This window comes from Macaca mulatta, chromosome 1 (genome assembly GCF_049350105.2).
Source record: "Macaca mulatta isolate MMU2019108-1 chromosome 1, T2T-MMU8v2.0, whole genome shotgun sequence".
In the NCBI taxonomy this organism is placed as follows: Eukaryota; Metazoa; Chordata; class Mammalia; order Primates; family Cercopithecidae; genus Macaca; species Macaca mulatta.
Window position 1 is genome coordinate 61,817,670 of NC_133406.1, and position 27,695 is coordinate 61,845,364.

Genomic DNA, 27,695 nt, shown 5'->3' on the forward strand with positions numbered 1-27,695 from the left:
GGGTGTTACAGGCGCGTGCCATCACGCCCGGCTAATTTTTTGTATTTTTAGTAGAGACGGGGTTTCACCATATTAGCCAGGATTGTCTCGATCTCCTGACCTAGTGATCCGCCCGCCTCGGCCTCCCAAATTGCTGGGATTACAGGCGTGAGCCACCGCGCCCGGCCGAGATCAGGTTCCCAGAGAAATGGGTTATTTAAAAACCCCGAGTTCAGGCTATCTGTCTGGAGGGGCTAGGAGGCTTGGAGTTGGACCAGTAACTTCTTAGGTCTAGCTTCAAGGAGTGAAGATTCTCTGTAGCGATCTGCATACCTGGGCAGTGGGAGCGGGCAGAATCCTTCTTTCTTCTCTTCTCTACACCCCCTCACTCCACCTCCACCCTCCACCGCCGCCCGGAAACCTTAAGCTTTCTCCTTTCCAACAGAGGTTTCCAGCTGTTGATGCCTGGATGGACCCGGCTGCAGGGGGGAGGAGGAAACTCTCTGTCCCTCCCTTCTTCTGCATGTCCCCACCCTCCCTCCCTCCCTCCTCCCCCCTCCCCCTGCGCGCTCTCAGTCTCCCTCCCTCTTTCTCCTCTAGGCTGTCCAGTAGCCTCGCAGCGGCGAGCAGCGAGCGCCCTGCTCCAGTCCCGGCTTGGAATTGAACTGTGTGAGCACCGGTCCTGGAACCCGGGTCCAGAACCGGCGAGCCCGGGTCTGAGCCCAGAGCTCAGCGGTCAGCCTCGTAGGCCCTGACTCGGAACCAAGCCGAGGCGCTGAGCGTGGAGCCGGAGAGCCGGAGAGCCGGAGAGCAGGGCGGGCCGGCCGGCTGCGCGTCGGACTAGTGGCGGAGCAGGACCGCGGAAGGCAGGGAGACGGCCGCAAACCCAGGGCAGAGGGCAGAGGGCAGAGAGCGGCCTGGCTCGGTGGAGAGGGCGCCGCCCGGCCGGAACCAAGCTCGCCGCCCGGGACGGCGGCCCCCCGTGGGGCGCGGACCCAGGGTGGCCGTGGGTCCGCAGCGACTCCCCGGCCGACGGCGGGGGGCGTGCCCCCTCCCAGCCCAGCCTCACCAACCCGGCCCGCCCGCGGCGTCGCGGGGGCATGTGAGCGGGAAGCGTAGGCTGCCAGCCGCGAGGACCGCACGGAGTTGGAGCAGGAGCGCGGAGCCGCGAGCCCCGAGCCCCGAGCCCCGCGCCTGGCTGAGTAGTAAGTGCACCCCTCCGCGCCATGATCGCGCCGTCGCGCCCATCTCCCCAGCCCGCTGAAGTTTGACACTTGCGCCCCTACGTTTCTGGGCACCCACCGGCTCTCTTCCCTGCGAGTTTCCACCCCGTGCAAAGTTTTTCGAGGAGGGACGGACCCTCACCTACCCCCAACAACCCTGGGCAGAGGCGGCTCCTCCCTGGCCGACTTGGGTCCTTGTGGAAAGGGGTGGCAGCCTGTAAGGCAGTGCGTGGCTGTGTGTGTGTGTGTGTTTGTGTGTGTGTGTGTGTGTGTGTGTGTGTGTGCGCGCGCGCGCGCGCGTTCACCACGCGGGTCGAGCTTAGGGTGCACCCTCAACCCGCTCCTCGCCGACCGCAGAGGACTAGGTCTTTCTCATTAGCCCGACTATGCGCCTAGTTCAAGGATTTCTCAGTGGGAAGCCGAGGCGACCTGCGCGCGTCCTGCGTGGGGCTCAGGTGCCTGCGACGAGGCGCAGAGCTCCTCCGCCATGGTTGCGTGGGGTGCTGGGGGACAGACGCGCGCCCCTTGCCGCGGTTTCAGGGTCGTTCCCCAGCGGACCAGACTGGCGCCGCATCCTGTTTGTTTTCTGCTCCGGCTGCTCCCGTCCCACCCCCACCCCCACCCCAGGCTGCTTTTTACTACCCACACCTCCCGCCCTGGGATATCGTAGGTGAGCCTTTTCATCCCGATTCCGCTGCAAACGCTGATCGCGCCTAGGGGTAGGGAGATGCGGAGCGGGTAGTCACTCAGTTCCCAGCGGCTCGCCATTGTTTTCCCACCCCGCGCGTTCCGTACGTAAACACACACGCACACACAAGGTTGTGTGTGTGCGCCTGCTCTGGCTGCTTCCAGTCCCCAGGCGCGCAGGGATCGCCCGCGGGATTCGCCCAGCTGCCCGCATGGGTCTTCAGGCTGGAGGCGCTCCAGGACTAACTGGAGCTGGAGAAGGCAAGAGACGTGGGGGTTGCCGGAGAGTACCGGGCGGGGCAGTGAGCCGGGCCTGGGCGGGAAGTGAATTTTGAACTTCAGCCCTGGACCTTTCCGGGAGGACCCCGAACGCTGGAGCGGCGGCTCCCGCCCTGGAGGGCCCGCGGCAGCTGCAAAGACTCCGCTGGCGCTCTTGGCAGCCGCCACGGTGACAGAGGCTTGGAGGAAGCCGAAGAGTTTTCCTGGGAAGTTTGCTTTGACTCTCTGGGAATTTCCGGGCAGGACGCCTCGGCGCTGGCGCTGGCGCTGGCGAAGGGGTCTGGCCAAAGACGGCCAGAGACGATGCTGCTGGCTCTTGACCACTAGGCTGTACTTGGCTCTCAGTAGTCCAAGTAGGTGGGTCCCTACTTCCCGGAGTTCATGCCTTCCAAACCGGTATCCCCCAAACGATCACGACATGCCGGTTTCAAAGATGGGTGCATAAGTCTGTTCGTTTCGCAGTCCTGGGAGGCAAGCTTGGTTCTGGCCGGGCGGCGCTCTCCGTCGAGCCAGGCCGCTCTCTGCCCTCTGCTCTCTGCCCTGGGCTTGGGGCGGTCTCCCTGCCTTCCGCGGTTCTGTTTTCGGACCCGTCCGACGCGGCGCCAGCCCGCTAGCTCCTTTTCTCCGGCTCCCCGGCTCCCAGGCTCCCCGACTCCGTAATCCGCGCCTCGGCGCAGTCGGGAGTCAGGGCCTGAGGCTGACCCCTGTTTCTACTGTGCTTCATTAGAAAGCACCTCGCAAGATGCTGGGATTCAGCACATTTGGATTCCAGTTCCCCATCGATGGGCAGCGTGGGTTCGGACTTTCCCGCATGCGAAATGGGTAGAGTAAGCAGCCATATTTGAAACTGGCATGTCGTGATCGTTTGGGAGATACTGGTTTGGAAGGCATGATCTCCAGGAGGGTAGGGACCCACCTACCTGGATCATTGAGGGCCAAATATAGCCTAGTGGTTAAGAGTCCTGGAGCTGGAGTTAGATCTCGGATGCCCCTGGCGGTGTGGCTGTGGGCAATTTAACTTAACCTCTGTGCCTCAGTTTCCTCAGCCACAAAATAGGGTTAATATGAACGCTTCAAGGGGTTGACTTGAGGATTAAAAGCCTTAATAAAGTGAAACTGAGAACAGTGCCTGGTACATAATAAGTGCTAGATAAATATTAGCTGTTATTGCCATTATTATTTAACTGACCTTGTACAGAGCCCAGAAGAGCACTTGGCGTTTGTGCTCAACGAATCGATTATAATATCGCCCACTTCTGGAGACAAGGAGATCTTGTACTCTCTCCCACCCTTTCCTGATTCCAGCCCCTCAGATCAAACTTATCCTTCTTATTCCTTGTCTACTGCCATCTTCTTGAGTCTTTTTTCTTTTTCTTGTTTCCTTCCTTTCTCCCTCCCTTCACAATTTTTGTGAAAGCATTTCATTCCCTCCCTTCCTCATTCTTAAAAATCAATCTTGGCTCAACTGCAGTGTTCTCTCCATGGAAATCAGGTCCCAGGAAGGAAGTGTCTCCAAAAGGGTGTCCCTTGAGCATCCTCAGCCTGGGCTGCTGGATCAGGATTGGATGTGCATTTGTGTCTCTGGGGCTGGGTGAATTTCTAGAGAGAAGAGCCCAAGTGTCAGGGGCCCAGGGGAAGAATCAGGTGGGATGGGCTGGGACTGTCCCAGGAGGAGCCCTGCTCCCTGGGTAGCGTCTGTGTCTCCTGCTGCTGGACTCACTTGGAAACATGGAATAGCACAGCTGCCTGGGTAGACTGGATGTGGGATTTGGGGTGAGGGGCAAAAGTGTCACCTCCAACTTTCCACTTGCAGTTGGAGGATTTTCTAGGAATTTGGGTTTGTCACAAGTTCCTTGTCTGATTTGGGATTCTGCAAATGCATAGCAGAGGTAAGGGGTGAGCTGAGGAACCAGGAGGAAGAACAGGGTGCTGCTGTCCAGCCACACTGCCTTGGACAACAGGCTCCTGTCCTCCTTTCTCAGACCCTCCAACCTCCACCCCAGGCATGTGGGGGATGGCCAGAAGGTTGCTTCTTCGTGTTGGCGATCCTGCAATTGGCAGTTTTTAGTTATGACAACTGACACTGCAGTCACCCCATTCACTCCTTCAACAGAAATTGTTGACCACCTGCTATGTGCCAGGGCCTGTGCTACGCAGTGGGATAACAGGGGAGAACAAGACAGGCAGCGTGCCTGCCTTCAAAGAGGCGTCTTTCTATTGTGGGGAGACAGACAGTAAATAATTTTAAGTAACCAAGACTATCAGACTATGACATGCAATGTGAAAGAAATACCACAGGGTGATGTGATAGAAAACATATGTAGGTCAGGCAGTGGTGGCCCTAGATTGGGAGGCCAGTGAAGGCCACCTGGGGGAGAGGACAGCTCAGCCCAGGCCTTGAAGGGTGAGGAGCCAGCTGCATAAAGACCTGGAGATGGGGGATTGCAGGCAGAGGGAATAGCAAATGAAACCCCCTAAGGCCAGAACAGGGGCAACAGCTATGTGGCTGGAGAGGAGAGACTGGAGAAATCAGAGAAATCAGAGGAGAGCCAGAGAGTAAGACTGATTAGGAGCCTGGATTTTATTGCAGGGTGATGGCAAGCCATCAGAGAGTTTTAAGTAGGGGAGTGACATGATCTGCTCCATGATTTTAAAAGATTATTTGGGACTAGTTGCCCCAAGGGAGGGAAATGGTGGCTGAGGGATGGGATGGAGAAAAGATTGTTTTTTCTGTAGACCCTTTCGTCCTTTCTGAATTTAGTACCGGGTGGGTATACAAACCATACCCCAAAACCTCCCCAAAACGTGGTTAATAGCAGTTTATAACCTGGAAAATTACATAAGAAGTGACAAAATCAGGATATAAAACTGCAGAGTACAGTCTTAGTCTTGTACAGAGAATTGCAAGTGTACACATGGCCATCGTGCACACACGCATGGACGGAATCTGGGAGGATGCATCAGAATATTTACAAGAGGTTAGCTCTGGATCCTAGACATATGGATGGTTTTAATTTCCTTATCTCCCATTTGTTTTTTTACTTTTCTACAATGGTCATGAATTATTTTTATTTGTTTGCTTGTTTATTTGTTTGTTTTGAGATGGACTCTCACTCTGTCGCCCAGGCTGGAGTGCAGTGGTGTGATCTTGGCTCACTGCAACCTCCACCTGCCGAGTTCAAGTGATTCTCCTGCCTCAGCCTCCTGAGTAGCTGGGACTACAGGTGTGTGCCACCACACCTGGCTAATTTTTTTGTATTTTTAGTAGAGACAGTATTTCACTATGTTGGTTTGGCTGGTCTCGAACTCCTGACCTCAAATGATCCCACCATCCTCGGCCTCCCAAAGTGCTGGGATTCTAGGTGTGAGCCACAGCACCCGGCCAAATTACTTTCATAAGTGAAAAATATGTACAACAGAGAGATCACTTTGGCTGCTAAGTAGTGAAGAGCTTCAAGGAGAGCAAGGATGGAATCAGGCAAGTTAGGAGGCTGACTTGATGACTTGGATTAGACTTGCTTGGGGAGGGCTTTCCACCTCCAACTCAGATTTTGTGATCAAGAGTGCCAGGGTCAGTCATGGATGATGTTCAGTGCTGCCTCGGCTCTGGAAAATACCCCACGTTCCACCTGCACCCTTATCCCCGTCATTCCTTCTGGTGGGAGAGTCCCATAGTGGACATTTTGCTACTGTGGTAATTGGTAGACTTAGGAAAACACATCCACAGTGAGAAGGATTTAGGGTCAGGAGAAATATTTGTCCCATAACATCTCCGAGCCTCTGTTTTCCCTCCTGTGAAATGGGACGGTAACAGTGATAATACCTTCCTTTTTTTTTTTTTTTTGGAGATGGAATTTCGATTTTGTTGCCTGGGCTGGAGTGCAAATGGCGCGATCTCGGCTCACTGCAACCTCTGCCTCCCAGGTTCAAGTGATTCTTCTGCCTCAGCGTCTTGAGTAGCTGGGATTACAGGCACCCACCACCACATCCGGCTAATGTTTTTTTTTTTTTTTTTGGCAACAGAGTCTCACTCATCATGCAGTGTGTAATCTCAGCTCACTGCAACCTCCGCCTCCCAGGTTCAAGTGATTCTCCTGCCTCAGCCTCCTGAGTTGCTGGGACTACAGGCACGTGCCATGACGCCCGGCTAATTTTTGTATTTTTAGTAGAGACGAGGTTTTGCCATGTTGGCCAGGCTGGTCTTGGACTCCTGACCTCAGGTGATCTGCCCACCTCGGCCTCCCAAAGTGCTGGGATTACAGACGCAAGCCACCGCCCCCGGCCAATACCTTCCTCTTAGAACTGTTGGGAGGCTAATGGCTGATGATGTCTATAGCAACAGCGCTCCACGAATAGTAAGCTGGGGTTTGCTATTACCAGACAAGTGTTGGTTGAGCTAGGCCTATTCCACCAAGGGATCTAGGTGTCCTTGCCCTTGAGAGGCTGACACTGGATTCTACAAAGGTTTTCTCCTCTCTGGGGGTGCTTTGAGATTGGTCCTTATTGGGCAGCTCCCCTGGGTAAGTCTCCAGGAAGCTGACACCACCGGAAAAAGTGGAATTCAAATGCAGCTGTGCTCCTGAGCCCCCTCCCCCAGCCACATTCAGGGGTGAAGCTGAGTGTTTGAAAAGGGCTCTGTGCTGGGAGGGCCGGCCAGGCACACAGGCACACAGTAAATCGTGCTTTGAATGGGAGTTATTTTTGTGCTCAGTGTTTGCTTAAGAGGGCTCGCTCCTGCCTGAACTCGTTGCGGTCCTCACCCTTTGCTAGTCCCCTTTCTGGAACCCGGATGTGTCAGCCAGGGAGGCCATCACAATGCCTTTTACCAGATGGGGAACTAGACCCATGGAGGATTGCTTTCCCTCTCCTGTCAGCTCCCTGCCCCGAAGCAGGAAGGCATGCTCTGGATGGTGGTCTTTGCCTCGGTGACTGCCTGCCTTTTGACTGGCCTTTCCTTAGTTCTTGGGAAGACTTGGTTCAAAGATTGCTGCAGGCCAGCTCAGCAGGGTTCCTCCGACCTCCGTCAGCTTCTCTGATCAAGAGTGACTGCTCTTTAAAAAATGTAAATACTTTCTCGGAGGAGCAGTGATACGGTAGTTCCCTCCTAAGAGCACTTGTATGCCATGGACCCAACTTAAAGCCCCATGATGATGAAGCCTTTGCAGCTCCCCTAGGAAAAGATTTCTGAGTCAGGCGCGGTGGCTCGCGCCTGTAATCCCAGCACTTTGGGAGACTGAGGTGGGCGGATCACGAGGTCAGGAGATCGAGACCATTCTGGCTAACACGGTGGAACCCCGTCTCTACTAAAAATACAAAAAAAGTAGCCGGGTGTGGCGGTGTGCACCTGTAGTCCCAGCTGCTGGGGAGGCGGAGGCAGAAGAATGGTGTGAACCTGGAGCCTAGATGACTCCACCACTGCACTTCAGCCTGGGTGTCAAAGCAAGACTCTGTCCCAAAAAAAAAAAAAAAAAAATTCTGCCCAGTCTGTGTAGTCCACAGCATAGAACCTTTTTTTTTTTTTTTTTTTTTTTTGAGACAGAGTCTTGCCCTGCCTCCCAGGCCTGAGTGCAGTGGTGCAATCTTGGCTTACTGCAACCTCCGCCTTCTGGATTCAAGCAATTCTGCCTCCGTCTCCTGAGTAGCTGAGATTACAGGCGTGCGCCACCATGCCTGGCTAATTTTTGTATTTTTAGGAGAGATGGGGTTTCACTGTGTTGGCCATGGCTGATCTCAAACTCCTGACCTCAGGTGATCCGCCCACCTCAGCCTCTCAAAGTGCTGGGATTACAGGTGAGAACCACCAAGCCTGGCCTCACAGCATAGAACCTTGTAGCTACAACCTGCTACTCCAGGTGGCTCTCCTGCCTTAGTGGGTGGCAGGAGGTCCTTCTTGCTTTTGGAAGACCCCTCTCCTTCCATGGACTGCGTCTTTTGTGAAGGAGGCCCTGAGGCCTGCCTCCCTGCTCACTCCTGGCAGGAGCACATTGTGGTGCTGTCAGGGAGGATCTCAATGGTCTCAGATGGAACAGCAGCAGTGGTCAGACCTCCTAGAGGCTGTGAGGTGAGGAGGAAGTGGCTGAGGTTTCCTCTGCCTCCTCCTGAGGTCATCCATGGGCAAACCAAAGTCCCAGGATGTGTTGTGTGTGTGGCCTGGTATCTCAGAGTGCTGAGTGTACACAGGATGTGCCACGCTAGGAGACGTCCCGAGATCTGTACCCACATGTTGAGGGCTTCAGCCAGGGGTGTTTTTTTTGGGGAAAGGAATGTGTATGGCACAGTAGAGGAAAAGAAGTTAGAAGTGGGGACAGTATCTCCAGCTGCCACCTTTCTTCCCAAATAGCTTTTGATACCCACACCCTTTTGGTCACAGGAAGTCTGACACTGGGAAGTCATCAAATTTGGAATTCAGTTCCCTCCACTCTCCCCGCAATGGTGGCCTTAGCATTTAAATAGCCTTGGCATGAAGCCCCATAAACTGCCCCAGGGATTGGGGCAGGGTTGGGGGGAAGGGTATTAGTGTTACCCCCCGACATTGTCCCCCTGTGTCTTCCGGGGACATGTCCAAGCTAGGGTGTCAGTGTTTTGGCTTGAGAGGAGAGAGAAGGGGCCACAGACTGGGCAGGAGCCCTCCTGGCTCCCCTCCCGCTCTGGTGGTTTTGGTCCTAATCCCTGCCTGCCAAGCCCAGAGCTCCCTGGGGGATCCGCCCCAGAGGAGGCCAGACTGTTCTCCTCCCCTCTGCCTTACCTCCCCCAGTCCCCGCCCCCTGCTTGACTGAGAATGGAATGTGCAGCCTGTGGAACAAGATGGGGTGAGAACTAGTTCCCAGAGGACCTTGGTCCCGCCCCCTCCCATCCCCCAACAAAGGGGGTGAGGAATCTGGGGGCAGGGCCTGCTCCCAGGTATGGCTGATGGTGCCCCGATGCAGACTCAGGTCCTGTGCTGAGTTGGTGCAGAGAAAGGCAGGTGCTGTGGGGGTCCAGGACTAGCCATTTGAAGGTTTTCTTGTAAGTCCAGCATGCGGGACAGGTGCTGAGTTACAGGAGGTGCAGCAGGCAGAGCAGCTCTAACTCCAGCTCCTGTAGCTGGGGGTGGTCAATATTCTTTGTTGGCCTCTTTTTTTTTTTTTGAAACGGAGTTTTGCTCTTGTTGGCCAGGATGGTGTGTGCAATAGGGCCATCTCGGCTCACAGCAACCTCCACCTCCCAGGTTCAAGCGATTCTCCTGCCTCAGCCTCCGGAGTAGCTGGGATTACAGGCATGCGCTACCATGCCCGGCTAATTTTTTGTATTTTTAATAGAGACGAGATTTCTCTGTGTTGGTCAGGCTGGTCTCGAATTCCGGACCTCAGGTGATCCGCCCGCCTTGGCCTCCCAAAGTGCTGGGATTACAGGCGTGAGCCACCGTGCCCGGCCATGACTTCTTTTTTTTTTTCAAAGATCGTGGCTCATATTCATTTTCTTATTTCTGTAGTCTCTAAAAGTAATACAACAATGTGTAGCACCTTTGTCATCAGGATGAAAAGGATTTAAAATACATCTAATATTGCCAGATAGTGAAACAAAAATGTCATCGTGTTTGTTTCCACGGAAGACCAAGAGGAGGCACGGCTTGACCAGTGCTAAGAGGGATCTGGCAGGAGGAGTGGTTGTGGAAATGTGTCAGACTGGGCTGATGCCCTTTCACGATGACAACTGAGTGGGCCCCATGGACCCCCTGGCGGGCTCTGGGGGCAGGGGTGGGGGGGTTGCCCGGGACTCATGGGGCCTCCTGCTTTGGCCCTGGGGCCTAGGAAAGGCCAGACAGGGAGGGGAGCCTTGGCGTGAGCTGCCTTCACACTGACTTAAAAGCATTAACTCTTGCCTGGCCACACAAGGCAGGACCTGGCATTCCTCAGAGTGGAGGGTAAGGAGGGTTTTCTGTCTCAGCCCTCAGCCTGTGCGGGGTGTGAGGTCCCTCACCCTCACGCGAACAACCTCTCCCCACCCTCCAGCCCTACTGGAGTCTGAAGTCACTCAACCATCCCTGTGAGGTTTTGGTTCGGGCCTGTTCCAGGAGGGTGGGGTAGGGTGGGGAAAGAAGGGGGAATAAAAGGTAATGAGGAGGGGTGGAAGGAAGCCTGTGTGCAGGTACAGCCGGCACTCAGGCAGGTGGGGTGAGGGCAGTGGGGCTTGAATAGGGTGCTCTTGAAAGCAGAGGGAGTGGCCCCTTCAGTCCCTGCCATTTCTCAGGCTTGTGTGGCTCCTCGTTTCTCGGCTGCTGGTGGGGTGTGTGTATGTGGTGGGGAGAGGTGGCTAAGTGTGATGTGTGTGTGATTGTAATGTGAGTGGTGTGTGTGTGTGTGTGTGTGTGGAGGGCCAGGTGTGTGTGCGTTTGTGGAGGACTGAGTGTGATGTGTGTATCTGTGAGTGTGATGAGTGTGTGTGTGGAGGGCCAGGTGTGGTGTATGTGTTTATGTGTGCAGACAGGCAGGGGCCTGTGCTCTTGAGACCCCGACCAGGCTCTTCCGACCCGTGGGAACCAGGCGGGGCCTCTGAGAACTCCAGGGAGACAGTAGGGACATTAGACAGATGTCAAGAAGGAAGGGAGAGTAGAATGGAAGAAAAAGGAAGAAGCAGAACAGCCCCACAGCTTCCGGTGCCCCAAGCAGGTTGGGGTTTTAATCCCAGTATATCTGGGGAGGGCCAGTAGTAGGCTATCACCCCCTTCCCTCCTTTTGCTATCAACTTGGTTTCCAGGGCAATCATGGAACCCCAGCCATCCCCCTTGCCCAGGAGCACTTAATATGGCAGTGTCTGGCCAGGGCAAGGAGCTAAGGAAGAGAAGAGTGGTTGAGAAAGACTCAATGGTGGGCTCCCTAACTGGGGCTGGTGGGGCAGGGAGAGGAGGCCTCTCCTCTTAGTTGGGTAAGGTACCTTAGTCAGTAAACTCCTAGGGACCAGAACAGGAAACAGGGTCAGAGAACAGAGGAAGGGGACCTGTGTCAAATCTTGACTTAGGTAGAGGTGGGTAGCAAGAGGGCTTTCTCTTTCATATCTGAGGTAGACAAGGGATGGACTTGACTGCTCTCGGCCAGAGAATCCTTGAAATGGGTTACAAGTCTAGGTGAATGGGCCTGTCTTAGAGTTGTGCAATGCACGGTCTGTACAACTGTACACAACGGCCTGTTGGAACTGGCTGAAAGCATCAGGAACCTTTGGTTTTCGTAATGTAAATTCCCCTTTTCTTCTACTGGGTTCACCTGACCTTAGATCCATACTCCTCACCATGGTGGCACTCTCCATTTGGGACTGATTTTGGCTATCTGTGTTGCCCTTTTCTGGGCACTGATTAACTTGAAGTTTGGAGAACCAGAATTGTGTGTGTGTGTTGGGGGGGGGAAGGGGGGTTGTGTGTGAGTGTTGGTGTGTTTGGCAGTTTAGAGAGGGTCTGTTGGACCGTTGACACCCTTTATTGAGCCTGAGCCCTCTTGGGCCAATTGTCCACAGGTGTAAGGGACCTCCTGACTGCGGAGCCAGGACTGATGGGGTTTAGGAGCTCTCAGATGGGGCATGTAAGACTGAAAGGAGGCACATGGGGAAGAGGGGAAGTTTCTGCCTCACCTGATAGCAACCCCTGCCCCAGGCCCTTCTTCTGTTCCTCAACTCACAGGGTCTTCTCTATATCCCTGCCTTCTCTCTCCACCTCCCACCATCTAAATTCATCCATTCCTTGCCCTTCAGGATCCGTGCTCCTTGATCTCTAAGGAGATAGCTTGGCTAGTTAGCTTTACCAATCTAGGTGCATGGACAGATTAACAGGTAACTCCAGAAGCACATTTGCCTTTTAAGCAGCCACGGGGCCTTACTAATCCAAGAGGTGATTGAAAAGCAGGAACTTGGGGTGGAGATGGAGTGGATGTTGGGGCCTGTAGGGGCCTTCTCCGGTCCTCCGTCCCTGAGGCAGGTATGTAGGGAGCACCTGCCTTGTGGCTATGCCGGGCCACCCTGGGCTGGGGCTGAAAGACCATGAGGCCAGCACAGCCCTTACACAGCTTTGAGAAAGTGAAGTAAGTAACTGATACCGGTACTGACAAACCGAGGGGAGGGAGGGACAGGGCAGGATGCTTCGGGAGCGCCCACACCAGATTTGGGCAACCAGGGAAAGTTCCCTGAAAGACATAACATAAAGACCTGGAGGGTGGGGGGAGAGAACAGGTCAGAGGGAGGAGAAGGTCATAAGCGCAGGTCCCCTCCACATCTCCCAGCGGCCCCACCTGGGCCTCTAAGGGCATATCAGATGGTCCTATTCCTCACCAAGGACCCGGGCACACTATGACTTTGCGGGGAGAGTGAGTACTGGGCATTTGAAGACAAGGTGGCCAGGGGCTCCCAGAGCTCAGGGGCCTTATTCAGCTACAAGTTGTGTGTGCCAGCACAGGGGAGGAGGGTTTTGGTGTGCACTAACATACATGGGGGCCCTGCCTATGGGGGCCCTGGGGATGGGGGCTGCCTGTGGTGTGGTGCTGTGGGTTCAAGCGGGACTTGGGCACTGTGTGGTGTGTGGCCCAAGCTGCTGGGGGATTGAAACCCCAAGCCTCTCGCAGGCAGCTGTGGGGGGTGCAGGATTGCTAGGGCCAACTGCAAATTAGCCAGGCTGGCATTAAATGCCTTTGCTGCCTCTCTCCTCCTGTCCCTCCCTACCCTCCCGAAAATCAACAACTGTGTCAACAGCAGGGTGATTGTGCTTGGCCAGCAGCCTCCAGGGCTGCCAGGACCAGGCAGGTGCTGGCAGGGGCTGCTGGAGCCCCACGCTGGGAGCAGGCTGGGCCTAGCTGCCAGGGCTGCAGGATAAACAAGGCCGCACACAGGCTGGGCCGGGAGGGAGGCCACAGGCAGGCAGGAGGCGAGAACAGGTGTCTCAGGAGCTCTGTAGACACAAAGGGCCTCTTGTCTCCTCCTTCCTGGCCCCAGGGAGCCGCCCCCCTCCTCCCTCCTCTCAGACCCCGCCCAGAGATCAGTGACCTGGTCAGCAAGGGGGTGCTGTCTTCCAGATTCACCCCCTGCCTCTCAGGGTTTGTTGTTCTTGCTTGAGACAGAGGTGAGACCGGACCATGTGGGGGTGGGGCGCATTAGCCCGAGAGGCAGGAAATCTGCCTCTGAGCGATTCCACTAGCTCTGAGGTCTCTGTGTGTCTCAGTTTCCTTGCTGGAAAGACAGCAAGATCTCTTCCCCCTGGGACACCCAAACGTGAGATGGATGGGAGATGGGAAAGCACCTGGAGCTCTGGGGAAGAAAGATGTGGTGAACGTCAGGAGTGATGGAAGCTAGGGTGAGACCTAAGGGATTCCAGGTGGGATTTAGGGCAGGAGGTGGCCGGGGTGTGGCAACCCTCCTTCCTGCTCACCTATTTCTAAAGCAGACCTTTACAGAGCACCTACTGTGTGCCAGCCACTGCACTAGGAACTGGGGAGGACATGGAGAATAATACAGTACCGGTATAGACAGACAGGCAGCTTCTGGAGCCAGGCTGTCTGTGTGATCTTGGGTAAGTAATCTAACCTAACCATAGAGGTGATAACAACTGTACCTGCCGCAGGCTCATGGGGCTATTGTGATGGTGAAATGTAAAGATGTAAAGTATAGAGAAAGGATGTAAAACAGTGCCCGACATATAGTAAGGACCATTTAAAAGATGCCTGCTATTGTCCCTCTTCCTGAGAGCATATTAAGGACTCAAATCTAGTCAGAGCCTGGCGGGTAGAGAGGTAAACAAATAATGGCAGGTTGGTTAAGTACTAGACACCAGTGATGTCCAAGGTCTCTAGGATGCCCTGGAGAAATAATGAACTCTTCTACGATTGTTTGGAAGGGACTCATAGAGGACATCTAGGCTGAGTTTTGAGTGAGATATAAGAGTTTGCTGGTCAAGAATGTGGGAATTACAAAAGCAGAAAGTGCATGTTAAAAAAAAAAAAAAAAAAGAGCCAGGCATGGTGGCTCACGCCTGTAATCCCAGCACTTTGGGAGGCCGAGGCGGGCAGATCACGAGGTCAGGAGATTGAGACCATCCTGGCTAACACGGTGAAACCCCGTCTCTACTAAAAATACAAAAACAAAATTAGCCAGGCGTGGTGACGGGCGCCTGTAGTCTCAGCTACTCCAGCCTGGGTGACAGAGTGAGACTCTGTCTCAAAAAGGAAGAAAGAAAGAAAGAATGTAGGAAGTGCCTTCTAGGCAGAGACACCATGTGAGGTGTGAAAGTATGAGTGTGTGCCTGAAGTATATGGTTGTGAGCACAGCTGGAGGGGTGGCCTGGGCCAGGTGTGGAGGGCCTGTGCAGCCTACCAGATGTGGAGCCATTTAATTTCTAATTTCTTTGAGCCATGTTTTCTTTATCCATAAAATGGGATAATGGTTCTCCCTTGTGGCAGGCTGATGGTACCGGTTAGAGAAAGATGTGTGCTGGGTGCACAGTTAATGGTAGCTATTTAGGTCCCTCTGTGATCTGGCGCATGTCCAAAGCCTGTCTGGGCCTTGGTCTCTAGATCTGTAACAAGGAGACAATGGTCTTTCTCCTTCCTTCCATGACTTCTGCAGACGCAAAAGGGCCAGGCTGCCCACCACCTGGGTAGATAAGTCAGGCTGAGAGGCCTAGGACTGCTTGCCTTATACAGAGGGGTCAGGTGCCCGCCTTCCCAGGGGCACCAGCTGGACCCTACTGGACTGAAGAGGAGGGAGCCTGACTCCATGGTGGCTGCAACTGTCTGTTCCAGGACCTTCCTGTAGTTTCCCAGGGGCTGCTCCCTGCGCATGAGGCGGTAGGGCCTTCTGTCCCACCTTTTCTTATGGGGGCTCCCTGACATCTCCCCTTTCTGGCTGTGCTGGTGTTTCGGGGGGGGTGCTGGGGCCGGTGCTTCTGCTGACTGACAGCCCTGAGGGCACACAGGCCCTGGTCTAGCTTCTACTGCTAATGGCCTATATACCCTCAGGGCTGCCACTTAGCCACTTGGAGCCTCACTTCCCCCATCAGCAACTTGGGAAGGGAGCATTTTGAGTCCTCTTGATATAAAATAAGAATTCTGGTTCGCTGGAAATGGAGTTAGATGAGGGTGATGACAACCACACTGGCAGTTTTTGCTGCAGTTTAAAAGCTCAGATGTAGAGTCAGACACTTTCCCACAGCCCCGCACGGGATGCTTCTGTGGGGCTTGTCTCAGGGGTACCTCATAAAACCTAGTTCGGAAGGGCAGGGAGCATCTAATCCTCAAATTTGGCAGATAAGGGAATTGGGAACCATCTAGGTGGTGGGGCTTCCAGAGTCCCACCTGGCTGTGGATCTGCAGGAATGAGGCTGGTCTATGCAGTATGTTCAGAACAAGTGACAACCCACACTGAGATCTTGCTTCAGAGTCCCCTGGCCTCCTGCCCTAGTGTCTTGCCATTGGTTTTGGGGAACTGGTGATGGGAAGGGCCGGGGCATCGAGCAATGTCTGGAGCCCACTGGGTCTCCTGACAGTCACAGGGAACCATCCTGAGACTGGATCTGGAAGGATGTGTGCTTATAGGGCCCTCATTTACTTTCTCCTCCCTCACTTCCCACCTTGGCTCTGGACTTAGCCCTGTTTTCTCTTCTTCCCCTGAGGTCATGTTTCTCAGATAGCCACAAGGTGGGCTGACACCAAGGAGAGGCATTGGTGTAAAGGGGATGCTGGTCGATTAGGCTGGGGACACTACTCTGGGTTCTCCTGGCCAGGTGGTCAGATGACTCCCTTTGGAGCCTTGGAAACTGCCCAAGTAAGAAACAGAGCGAGGCAGAAAGAGCAGCGGGGACACTCAGATTTTTCCAGGGGCTTTGTCCATATTTACATGCTATTTGCATATAACCAGTACGCTAAACATCATTTTATAATCTATCCCCAGGCACATTCAGATTTGCCTTTTACTCTTGTTCTTTCCAGAGATGGCTGGTTCTGCCTTTTTGTGCCTGTCTGTGTCTTCTTACTCTTGTTCCATTACCCCCACTCCTGGACAGAGGGGTAGGTGACTGGGAACAGTCAGTGTGGGGTAGGGGTCGTTCCTGCTGTCGAACTGGTCTGATCAGATGAGATCAGACCTGACCTCTCTGGGCTTAGCACAGAGAGCTGGATGCACAGGCCCAGCCTCCCCTCCTCACCCCACCCCAGCGGCCACCACCTCGCCTAGTCAGGGATCAGGGCACCATGCCTGGCACTCAGCAGGTGCCCATTAAATGTGAAGCAAAAGCTCAATTAGAGTTCAGACAAATACATACCATGCAGGCTTCTCGGGACCTGGCTTTTGAGCTCATGAAGGGAGATGCTGGTGGGTTGAGGGGAGCCTCTGGTGGTCCCGAGGGTGGGAGGAATTGATTTCCCTCTCAGCGACTGTGACCAGGGAGGCATTTCTTTCTCTGCTTGGCCTTGCAGGAAACAGTGTTGAGAATGAGAGGAGCAGAAAGGAAGAGCTAGGCCTTGTATTAATTTGTTTTTCAGATTGAGTCTCTGTTACTAGCAATTTATTACATCCGGGTCTCCAGCCAAGCACATTCTGTTCTCCAGTGTTGGGGGAAGATGCATGGGGGTGGGGTGGGGAAGAGGCTGGACAGGAAAGAGGAGCAGATCAACAATTTTATGACTGAGTGTGTGGTGTCTTGGCCTGTGCTAGAGGACGGTTTTAGCACAGGGCATTTTGAGCCCAGCCCTGCATGGGGAGGCGCTCCTCTAGACGGCATGGCATTCCCATGCGAGCCCAGACAGCCCTGGGGAGCAGGGTGAATGGGCTTCCCTCCCACTCTCATGCCCGCCGGGCCTCAGGCTCCAGATTTCTCTGTGTGAAATGAGGTCAGGGCAGTGATGCTTGGAACAAAATCGTAGTTTCTTGAGGCAGTGGGGCCTGGGGAGATCGCTCCGAGTAACAGGGGAGCAGCTGTGTGAGGGGACCCTGGAAGAGGGGTAGCAGGCAAGGCGGCCACCCTGTGGAAAGAATGGTGCAAAAGCAAAACAACCCCCTCTCTGCAAAAGTGCTGAGCTGGTGGAATTTCACTTGGCGGCTGTGAGATCAGGGCAGTAGATAGAGCCCTGCGGGCACCAGGGCTGTGTGGGTGCAGGGGGTCCCGGAAGAGAGGGCAGGGGCAACACCTGTGGCACCCCCTCCACTGAGCTGGCCTCCACATTGCCCAGGGCTCATCACTGGTCCCCATTCCTGGAGGTGCGTCCCTTACCTCCATCCACTTGTCACGTAAGTTGGTCTCATTCTTCCCATTTTCCCTCATTCTCTTCCCAACTGTGGCTTTGACTAGACGTAGCTACATCATCTAGTCTTCAAGGGGCCAGCATTGTGCAGAGGGCCATGGTGCCAGACAGCAGGGAACTCTAGTAGGAGGAACTCTGTCCGACCAGGATGGTGGTGCCTGAAGCCCCCGGGGCCTCTGCCTTATGGCTGGGCCTCTGGTGAGAGCCCAGGCTGCTTAGAGGAGAGTGAACCCTTCAGTAGTGATTTTTTGCATCCCAGCCACATCTCCAAGCTGGGTGCCATTGGATGGTTGTTGAAGGGCAGATTCACTGGAAGGATAAGAAGCTCTGGTGGGACTCTAGGAAGAGCCAGCACAGAGAATGTGTGTGTTGGGCAGTCGGGGAGAGAGGGTGTTGTTAGGCAGGGAGATCATGGGCCTAGTTTCCAGCTGTGAGGTTTGAACTATTATTATCCTCCACACCGAGCTGGTGGCCACTTAACCCTGAGGCTGGTTACTTGTCCTCTGTTCTCTGGGTTGACAGCCTCCTTCCTGACTAGCTCAAGACTGTTTTTTTTGAGATGTAGTCTCACTCTGTCGTCCAGCCTGGAGTGTAGTGGCATGACTGCAACCTCCGCCTCCAGGGTTCAAGCGATTCTCCTGCCTCGGCCTCCCAAGTAGCTGGGATTACAGGTGTGTGCCACGATACCCGGCTAACTTTTTTGTATTTTTAGTAGAGACAGGGTTTCACTATGTTGACCAGGCTGGTCTTGAACTCCTGGCCTCAAGTGATCCACCCACCTCGGCCTCCCAAAGTGCTGGGATTACAGACATGAGCCACCATACCCGGCCAAGCTCAAGACTCTTGCCAGAGGTTCAGGAAAGGATGAACTCAGATTCGATTCAGCATGGGGGAATTTGGTAAGTGTGTGTTGAGCATGGATTCTGGACCCAGTGTTCTGCTGATGAGCATCTGTAGGGCACCTTTGTACCAGGTGCTGTAAGGAACACTGGTGACTTACAGAGGCAGAGGAGCCTCTCTGGGGTGGGAAGGGATGGTGTTAGTTTAGATTGCAGTTAGGCGGAGACCATCCATGTCAGAAGGAACCTTGGACACAGGCCGAGGAGCTAGGACTTTGTTGACAATGGGGAACCAGAGGATCTGTCAGAGAACTTTCAGAATGGGTGGCTCATTCATTCAGGCTGAAGCTGCTCTCTCATTGTCCTGCAAAAAATTCCAACAGAACCCTGTTCTTTTCCTTTCCATTCAAAGACATTTTTGCTGCCTTCCGTATTGAACTGCCTGGTAACTGAGACAACTTTCCCTTCCCTCCCAGGGCTAGTGGGTTCCCAGGGCTGCCACCCTGGGAAAAAGACAAGTCGTTTTTCCTTGTCTGCCCTGACCAGTGCTGCTCACGGCTTTGGTCCCACTGGGACCCAAACGAATCAGTGTGGCCAGCTTTCCTGGGATATCCAGCACGAGCAGTTTCCAGCATGGGCATGCTTACATTGTTCAGGATCAAGGAATATTGCTCTCTAGATGTCTTTTTAAAACCAATGCTTTGGTATATTTTTGAATGAATGAGATACTCATCCAGTGGATAAGCTTTACCAAGACCTCATTGTGTGAAAGGCACTGGGCAAGGCTAGGGGTGAGGGGATCAGACCCCACCCTCAGAGATGCTGTCTGGGGAGGTGAAACAGCTCATTGTTGGAACAAAGCCTCTTTCCCATCTCTATAGCCTTGGGTGGGAAGGCTGGGGGCAAGGTGAAATCAGACTGGGGTTTGAGTCCTGGCTCTGCTTCTGAGCCCTGTGATTTCTGGCAAATAACAGAACTTTTTTCTTTTTCTGTGTGTGTGTGTGTGTGTGTGTGTGTGTGTGTTTTAGATGGGGGTCTCACTATATTGCACAGGCTGGTCTTGTACTCCTGAGCTCAAGCAGCCCTCCCACCTGAGCTCCCAAAGTGCTGGGATCATAGGCGTGAGCCGCCTCTTTCTTAGCTTTGGCTCTTTCTTTCTTTGTTTCTTTCCTTTCTGTCGTTCGTTCATTAGTTCATGCTTTCTTTCGTTCTCTTTCGGTCTGCCTTTCTTTCTATCTTCTTTTTTCTTTCCTTCCTTTTCCTTCTCTTTTTCACTTTTTTTCTTTCTCTCTTTGTTTCTTTGCCCAGGCTGGAGTGCAGTGGCACGACGCTAGCTCACTGCAGCCTTGAGCTCCTGGGCTCAAGTGATTCTAGTTGTGACTTAGGCGCGTGCTACTACACACGGCTAATTTTTAAGCTTTTTTGTAGAAACAAGGTCTTGCTATGTTGCCCAGGCTAGTCTTCAAAGTCCACCTTGGTCTCCTGAAGTGTGCTGGATTACAGGTGTGGGCCCACCACACCTGGCCCAGAACTTTTTTTTTTGAGACAAGGTTTTGCTCTGTTGCTCAGGCTGGAGTGCAGTGGCATGGTCATGGCCCACTGCAGCCTTAACCTCCTAGGCTCAAGCAATCCTCCTGACTTGACCTCCCAAAGTGCTTGAATTACAAGTGTGAGCCACCACTTGTGGCCTCAGAACCTTCTTAAACCCTAGTTTTCTCACCTACAAAGTGGGAAAAAAAATAACACCTACTTTGTGAGATTAAAAGGATTTAATGAAGTGATGTATATATTATGGCCCTTAGTATAGGACCTGGACTATCGAAGGCTCTGGTAAGTGGGAGCTGATATTAGTGTGATGGTCGCTGTGGTGGTGGTTGTTGAAGTCTGTCCTGGGGTGGGGACAGTTCAGCTCTCCTGGGCCTACTTGGACTTGGGGGGCCGCTCCTCCTACGGTCATGGGCATGGCCTCTGTGGGGTCTGGGAAAGGAGGGGAAGCAGCTTCCTGGTGTGTGGTGGGGACAGGCACTGTCTCCTGTAACACCTCCTATGGTTGCTACTTGCAGATTCGCTGTGCGGCATGGGTCAAGTTACTTAGCTTCTCTGTGTTTCCGCTTCCTAACTGTGAAATGCCATTAATCACGATGCTCTCACTTGAGAAGAGAGAACATTAAAAGGGTCACATGAGAAGTGTCTAGAATAGTGCGTGGGAATCTTATCCAGGCGTTGGCTACCCTTGCTATTTGTTGCTGTGGTTATTCTGTTATTGGAGTGACCCCCATTCAGTCAAAGAAGCAAGGGTGAGAGCTGGTGTCCCAAGTGTATCAGCATGGGGATGTGGGGACATGGGGGAGGTGGACTGGGGCATGGACTTCGCCATGCTGGCCCCAGGGATCAGCCCAGAGAAGGAAAGAAACTGTTTCTCACGTGCTAGCTGTAGGTAGGGCGTTCCCAGGTGTGACTGAAATGAGAGTCTGGCTGAGAGCACACTGCCTTTTCTTCCCACCCTAACTGGTCACTAAGGGGACAGTTCTACACTACATAGGATTGATTTCTGTGAAACCTATGGAATTTACATACAGTTTTGAGGGACTGCTTTGAGGCATGAAGCTACTGCATTCACAAAACGCATTCACAAAACCCAACTGTGGGTGAATTGCAATTTATAATAATAAACAGCCTGCACCTGACCTTTGGACCCTGGGTGCTCAGGATGATGCCTGCAGGGCCTGACAGGAAGTGAGGGCGGTGGCATGGGTGTGGGGGGCACCCCTCCCCTGACCATGTGGCTGTCCCCTTGGCACCCAGCTCCAGCAGGCGGAGAGGGTTAATTGGGGTTTGGAGTGTCTGTGGAAAGTAACCTCTTCTCAAATATCTTGTGCTATGGTTTGGAACTTTGGAGTCAGGCATACCGTAAGTGGAATTCTGTCTTCAAGTAAGCCTCAGTTTCCTCATCTATACAATGGGTTTTGTCCCTGCAGAAAATATCTGTGAAGTGTTTAGCTTGTTGTTACCACTCAGCAAATAGCAGGCACTGTCATCATCTTTCTGATGAGGAGCTTCCGTATGTGGCCTGCCCTGGGCTACAACTCGAACATGGAAGTCAGAAGCTTAGCAACACTTTTATTTCCACTGCGTTAAAGTCCTGGGAGCCCTCCCCTACCTATACTTTTGTCTCTCAGAGAAGAAGTAATAATTCATTCCATATGCAAATGGAAAAACTGAGACCTGAAAGGCTGGGTGGTTTGTCCCAGGCCCCGTAGTGAGTTAAAGGCATCAGAATCCTTACACATGTATGGGGCTTTACAAACCAAGTGTGTAAAGGGCGTTGACATTTAGAAAATAAGTATGCCGAGTCTCCTAGGGATCTGGTGCGTGTGTTTTGACTTCCAGTTTACGGATGGGAAAGATGAGGCTCAGAGAAATCAGATGAGCCCAGGATCGTACATTGAGTTTGTGGCAGAGTTGACGCTCAAACTCGAGCCCTCTGCTTTTTCCATGGCACACACCACAGACCTCTCACCTGGGCCCTTCTAGACCCTCTCTGCAATTATTTTTTCCCCTCCATACAGGTAGATCTGTGAAGGTGAAGAGTCATGAGCCAGGAGGGACAGGGTTAAATTCTTCCTAAGCAACTGAGCTGGTTTTGAGCTGGGCGCCTTCAGTGACCCCGTTGTTGACCCCCTTCCCTTGGGTCAGGTCTGCAGGCAGTGGGGGAAGGGAAGCACTGCAGGGAGCTCTAATGGCCCAATGGAGGCAGAGAGAGGGCCAGGAAGGGATGCTCATCTGTCTCCCTCTTTGGACAGAGGTGAACAAAGATGCCGGTGGCTTTCTCAGTCTCCACAGAAAATTCCCAAGGCTCCCTTGGGGTGGGCTGCCGTCAGCTCGGCCTGCACTCTTAATCACACCATGGAGCACGGGCAGCTCCTGTAGACACAGCAAACCCTGTGATGTGTTGTTGGTTAAGTGGGAATTGGGATAATGTTTGCCAGTAAAGCACCAAATCAGAAAATGGAAGCATCAAATGAACCGTAGGGCTAGTGGGACTTTGGGGCTTGCCTGTCATTCATTGAAAAGGAAAAGGATGGCTTGGGTGGCCCACAGAAGCCAGCATCTGTGACCTCAAATGGATGAGTCCCTGCAAACTGGGAAGGCTGCCCAGTCCTCTTCCTCTCCCCAGGTGGCCTCCGTCTTGCCACTCCCTTCTATGAGCACAGACCTTCTGGTTTAGAGCTTCGGTCTGGACCACTGTGCTGTGTCCTCTCCAGGCGGGGAGGGCAGCAGGAGTAAACCTTCTTCCACGGGTCCTGAGCCGTACAGTAGGTCTCCCAGGGTTGTACGGCAAGGCAGGGGCAGAGCTGTTCTGGAAACAGGCGTCAGCTCAGTGCTTGCCTTGAAACCGCCAACTCTAAGATGGACGTCCGACGGGAAAGAATTTCCAGGAAAGTCGAGGAACTGATTTTAGGGGAAGACTGAATCTCTCCCTCTATCCCTATCTTCTTGTCGTCCGGGTCCCTTTAACTCTCTGCTGAGAAATCCTAAATACACCTTGTCTCTGGGTTGTGCACGGAAGCCTTTAATTGTTTCTAGAGGCAGTGAGGGAAGGCCTTCTAGTTGGTCGGGCAGGTCTGGCACTGTCTGGGTCTCGCTGCTTCTAGACACTTCAATTAGGGATGTTAATTATGGCCTTGTGAACACAGGTTCTCCCAAGGCAGCCGTTCCCCAGCCCTGCTGCCCCCATGGTGTCCCCTCGCCAGTCGATGAGGCTATGTTTATGGTCTCGCCTCTGCCCATTTGCAGATTAAAGATGCCCTGAAAGCATAACTTATTAGCAGTTTTTTGTTCTCTCCATTTTAAAAAAAATTGGATTAAAGTAGACATAATGTAAAATTTACAGTTTTTAAATGTGTAGTTCAGAGGCATTAAGTCCATTCACATTGTTTTGCAACCATCACCACCATCTGTCCATGAAACTTTTTCATCTTCCCAAACTGAAACTCTGTTCCCATTAAACAATAGCTTCCCCTTCCTCTCTCACTCCAGCCCCTGTAACTCTATTCCACTTTCTGTCTCTATGAATTTAGCTATTCTAAGTACCTCACATAAGTAGACTCATATAATATTTGACCTTTTGTGACTGGCTAATTTCAGTTAACATAATGTCTTCAATATTTGTCTACATCATAGATGTGTCAAGATTGCCTTCCAGCTTAGGGCCGATGATATTCCATTGCATGTATATATCCTACTGTGTTGATTCATTCATCCATTGATGGACACTTCAGTTGTTTCCCATTTTGGCTGTTGTGAGTAATATTGCTATGAGTTCTGGGGGTACATCCCCAGAAGTGGAATTGCTGGATCATATGGTAATTCTGTATCTAATTTCTTGAGGAGCCGCCATCCTATTTTTCTTTTCTTTCCTTCTTTCCTTCTATCCTCCTTCCCTTCCTTCCTTCCTTCCTTCCTTCCTTCCTTCCTTCCTTCCTTCCTTCCTTCCTTCCTTCCTCTCTTTCTCTCTTTCTCTCTTTCTTTCTTTCTCTTTCTTTCTTTCCACAGGGTCTCACTCCGTCTCCCAGGTTGGAGTACAGTGGCATGATCACAGCTCACTGCAGCATCAACCTCCCAGGCTCAAGCGATCCTCCCACCTCAGTCTCCCAAGTAGCTGAGACCACAGGTGTATGCCACCATGCCCAGCTAATTTTTGTGTTTATTTATTTTTGAGACAGAGTCTTGCTCTGTCGCCCAGGTTAGAGTGCAGTGGTGGGATGTCGGCTCACTGCAGCCTCCACCTCCTGGGCTCAAGCAATTCTCATGCATCAGCCTCCCAAGTACCTGGGATTACAGGCAGGTGCCACCACACCTGGCTAATTTTTGTATTTTTAGTAGACACAGGATTTCACCATGTTGGCCAGGCTGGTCTCGAACTCCTGACCTCGTGATCCACCCGCCTCAGCCTCCCAAAGTGCTGGGATTATAGGCGTGAGCCACCACGTCCAGCTAATTTTTGTATTTTCTGTAGAGATGAGGTTTCACCATGTTGCCCAGGCTTCCATCTGTTTTTCATAGCAGCTACACCACTTTTCATTTTACATTCCCATCAGAAATTCTCTACATCCTTGCCAATTCTCCTCCTGCTCTTTCTTTTCTTTTTCTTCTTCTTTGTCCTTCTTTTTTTGGATAATAGCCATCCTGTTGGGTGTGAAGTGAAAATCCATTGTGCTCTTTATCTTTTAAGGGGAAGTCAAGGCCGGAGAAACACAGATACGTGCGGCGGCATTGCAGAGGCCCTTGGGCCCAGGCTTTCTAGCCCCGTCCTGGCTTCCATTCTCTGTCCTAAACCCCTTTGTCTCCAGCCCATCAAGAGAGGGCAGGCGAGGTCCACTGACTGTTAGGGGCCCTGCCTTCCCTCCTGTCACAGCAGCAGAGTGGCTGTGACCTGGCAGAGGTGTTGGGAGGGTGGACGTCCCTAGGGGTCAGGAGGAGGTTTCAGTAATGTGAAATTGAAAGAGTTGAATCATTTCAACCATGGGGCATGGGGATAAAGGAAATCATGATGCAGCCATAGAGTGGGAGATGTGCAGCCATTAAATACGGCTTTACAAATAATTTTTAATACCCAGTTTTTGGTAACGTGAAAACTGCTGATGTACTATTAAGGGGGAGAAAATAAATATAAAACTTGCTTATGAGGCCGGGCGCAGTGGCTCATGCCTGTAATCCCAGCACTTTGGGAGGCCGAGGCGGGTGGATCGCCTGAGCTTGGGAGTTTGAGACTAGCCCGACCAACATGGAGAAACCCCACCTCTACTAAAAATACAAAATTAGCTGGGCTTGGTGGCACATGCCTGTAATCCCAGCTACTCAGGAGGCTGAGGCAGGAGAATCACTTGAACCCAGAAGGTGGAGGTTGCAGTGAGCCAAGATTGCACCATTGCATTCCAGCCTGGGCAACAAAAGCGAAACTCCTTCTCAAAAAAACAACAACAAACAAAAACAAAAACAAAAAAAATCTTGCTTATGAATGAAAAACAAAACCACCTTCAGAAAAAAAGGTTTGATAGAAATAGGCCAAATTGTGATCAGTGGCCACCTCCTGGATGTGAAATGGGTGATTTTTAAAATTGTTTTCTTATTTTTAAATTTAAATTTAAATTTATTTTTGGAGACAGGATCCTGCTCTGTTGCCCAGGCTGGAGTGCAGTGGCGTGATCATGGCTCACTGCAGCCTCAACCTCAAGTGATCCTCCCACCTTAGCCTCCTTAGTAGCTGGGACTACAGGTGTGTGCCACCACACCTGGGGAATTTTTTCATATTTTTTGTAGAGATGGGACTTCGCCATGTTGCCTAGGGTGATCTCAAACTCCTGAGCTCAAGCAGTCCACCCACCTCAACCTTCCAAAGTGCTGGGATTACAGATGTGAGTCATCATTGCCCAACCTGCTTTCTTTATGTTATTTTAAATTTTGCAGATTGGTTGGACGCGGTGGCTCACGCCTGTAATCCCAGCACTTTGGGAGGCGGAGGAGGTTGGATCACTTGAGCTCAGGAGATCAAGACCAGCCTGGCCAACATGGTGAAACCCTGTCTCTACTAAAAATACAAAAATTAGCTGGGGCCAGGCGCAGCGGCTCATGCCTGTAATCCCAGCACTTTGGGAGCCTGAGGTGGGCAGATCACCTGAGGTCGGGAGTTCGAAACTAGCCTGACCAACATGGAGAAACCCCGTCTCTACTAAAAATACAAAATTAGCCGGGCGTGGAGGTGCATGCCTATAATCCCAGCTATTCGGGAGGCTGAGGCAGGAGAATTGCTTGAACCCAGGAGGCAGAGAGGTTGTAGTGAGCTGAGATGGTGCCACTGCACTCCAGCCTGGGCGACAGAGCAAAAAAAAAAAAAATTTTTTTTTTTGCAGATTTTCTATGGTAAGCACACACTCCTTTTATATTTAGGAAAAAACTGATAAAATAAGAGTGACTACAACTATTCATTAGGCATATGTGTTGCCAGGGTCTACTAAACACTCAGCTCTGCCTGATGCTATTGAAAGTTCAGGAATGAATGCGAAGCTAACCGGGAGATGTGGGCATAGGTGGTGGGGAGGACTGGCCAGAATACAGACGGGTGATGAATGTAAGGGGAGTCAGGGTCTGGGCAGCCCGGAGCCCTCCAGAATGCTGCCCTTTGTTCACGAGAAACCTCATTCATGGGGAAGATACTGTGGGTAGGACTCTGGCTTTGAGTCACCTTGTGTCTGCAAGTGGCGCAGGCAGGCTCCATTGAGCTTCTCACCCATGTTCACCTGGTCCCTTGGCATAGCTGGCAGGAGTGAGCGAAGCTTGTAGCCTGTGAAACCAGGGGTTTTCCTGCCCCAGGTTGACTATTACTTCCCTTGCATCATCTGTACCAGGGCAAAGGGCCTGGTTCCCTTGACTTCCATCGTGGGAGCAGCACTGGCCCAGCAGAGGTGGGAGGGTGGGGACTCCAGGAGATAACCTTCCGTGACTCTTGGGACCTCTGACTAGTAGAAGAGAAGCCAGTATAATCCAACACTTAAAAGAAGAGACTCATTAGCCAGTCTCTGGGTTCAGTTTCTTGGTCACTACTCACTGGCTATGACCTTGGGCAATGGCTCCTTACACCTCTGTGTCCTCATAGTAGCTATCTCATAAGACTAATGAAGGAATTAAAAGGCTAAATCCTTATAGATTATGCTTAGCTTATAAGTCGTTGATTCCTATGGTCTGGTTGAGAGGTGGATTCTAATGCTAGACTGCCTGGGCTCAAATCATGTTGGTGTCTCAGTTTCTTTTTCTTTTTCTGGCTTTTTTTTTTTTTTAAGACAGGGTCTCTGTAGCTCAGGCTCAAGTGCAGTGGCATGATCATGGCTCACTGCAGCCCCAGCCTCCTGTACTCAAGCCATCCTTCTGAGTAGCTTGGGGTACAGGCATGCCTCACCACGCCTGGCAAATTTTTGTATTTTTTGTAGAGATGGGGTTTTATCATGTTGCCCAGACTGGTCTCAAACTCTTGGGCTCAAACAATTCCCCCACTTTGGCCTCCCAAAGTGCTGGGATTACAGGTGTGTGCCACTGCATCCAGCCAGCATCTCAAGTTTTTCATCTGTAAAGTAGAGATGATAATATGATCTACTTCAGATGATTATTATAAAGATTAAATGAATTAATATAAGTAAAAGTGATTCAAACAGTGCTTGGCACACAGTAAAAGCTCAATAAACGTTAGTCATAGGCCGGGCATGGTGGCTTATGCCTATAACGTCAGCATTTTGAGAGGCCAAGGCGGGAGGATAGCTTGAGGCCAGGAGTTCAAGACCAGTCTGGGCAACATAGCAAGACCCTGTCGCTACAAAAAATAAATTAGCTGGGCATGATGGCATGCACCTGTAGTTCCAGCTACTTAGGAGGCTGAGGTGGGAGGA

The 27,695-nt window shown here is 52.3% G+C and overlaps 1 protein-coding gene and 1 long non-coding RNA gene across 15 annotated transcripts in view; one reads left to right on the forward strand and one right to left on the reverse strand.

The window, feature by feature from the left end:
• Window positions 1–586: 586 nt before the first annotated feature.
• The window catches only part of SOX13 (SRY-box transcription factor 13), a 54,816-nt gene continuing 27,707 nt past the window's right edge, over window positions 587–27,695 (forward strand). For 6 of the 14 annotated variants that reach the window (XM_078003820.1, XM_001099185.4, XM_015119752.3 and 3 more), the window contains exon 1: window positions 587–1,184. The gene's annotated coding sequence lies outside the window, so the exon portion shown is untranslated. Of the gene's footprint in view, window positions 1,185–2,023; window positions 2,151–13,196; window positions 13,693–27,695 lie in introns of those variants that run through there. The other 8 variants (XM_078003823.1, XM_078003837.1, XM_078003814.1 and 5 more) reach the window with 7 other exon arrangements.
• On the reverse strand, window positions 24,260–25,701 carry LOC144341213 (uncharacterized). Its single transcript, XR_013418037.1, has 2 exons — window positions 25,546–25,701; window positions 24,260–25,057 (listed from the first exon to the last, which is right to left on the reverse strand). It is a non-coding gene; the product is annotated as an uncharacterized LOC144341213 (long non-coding RNA).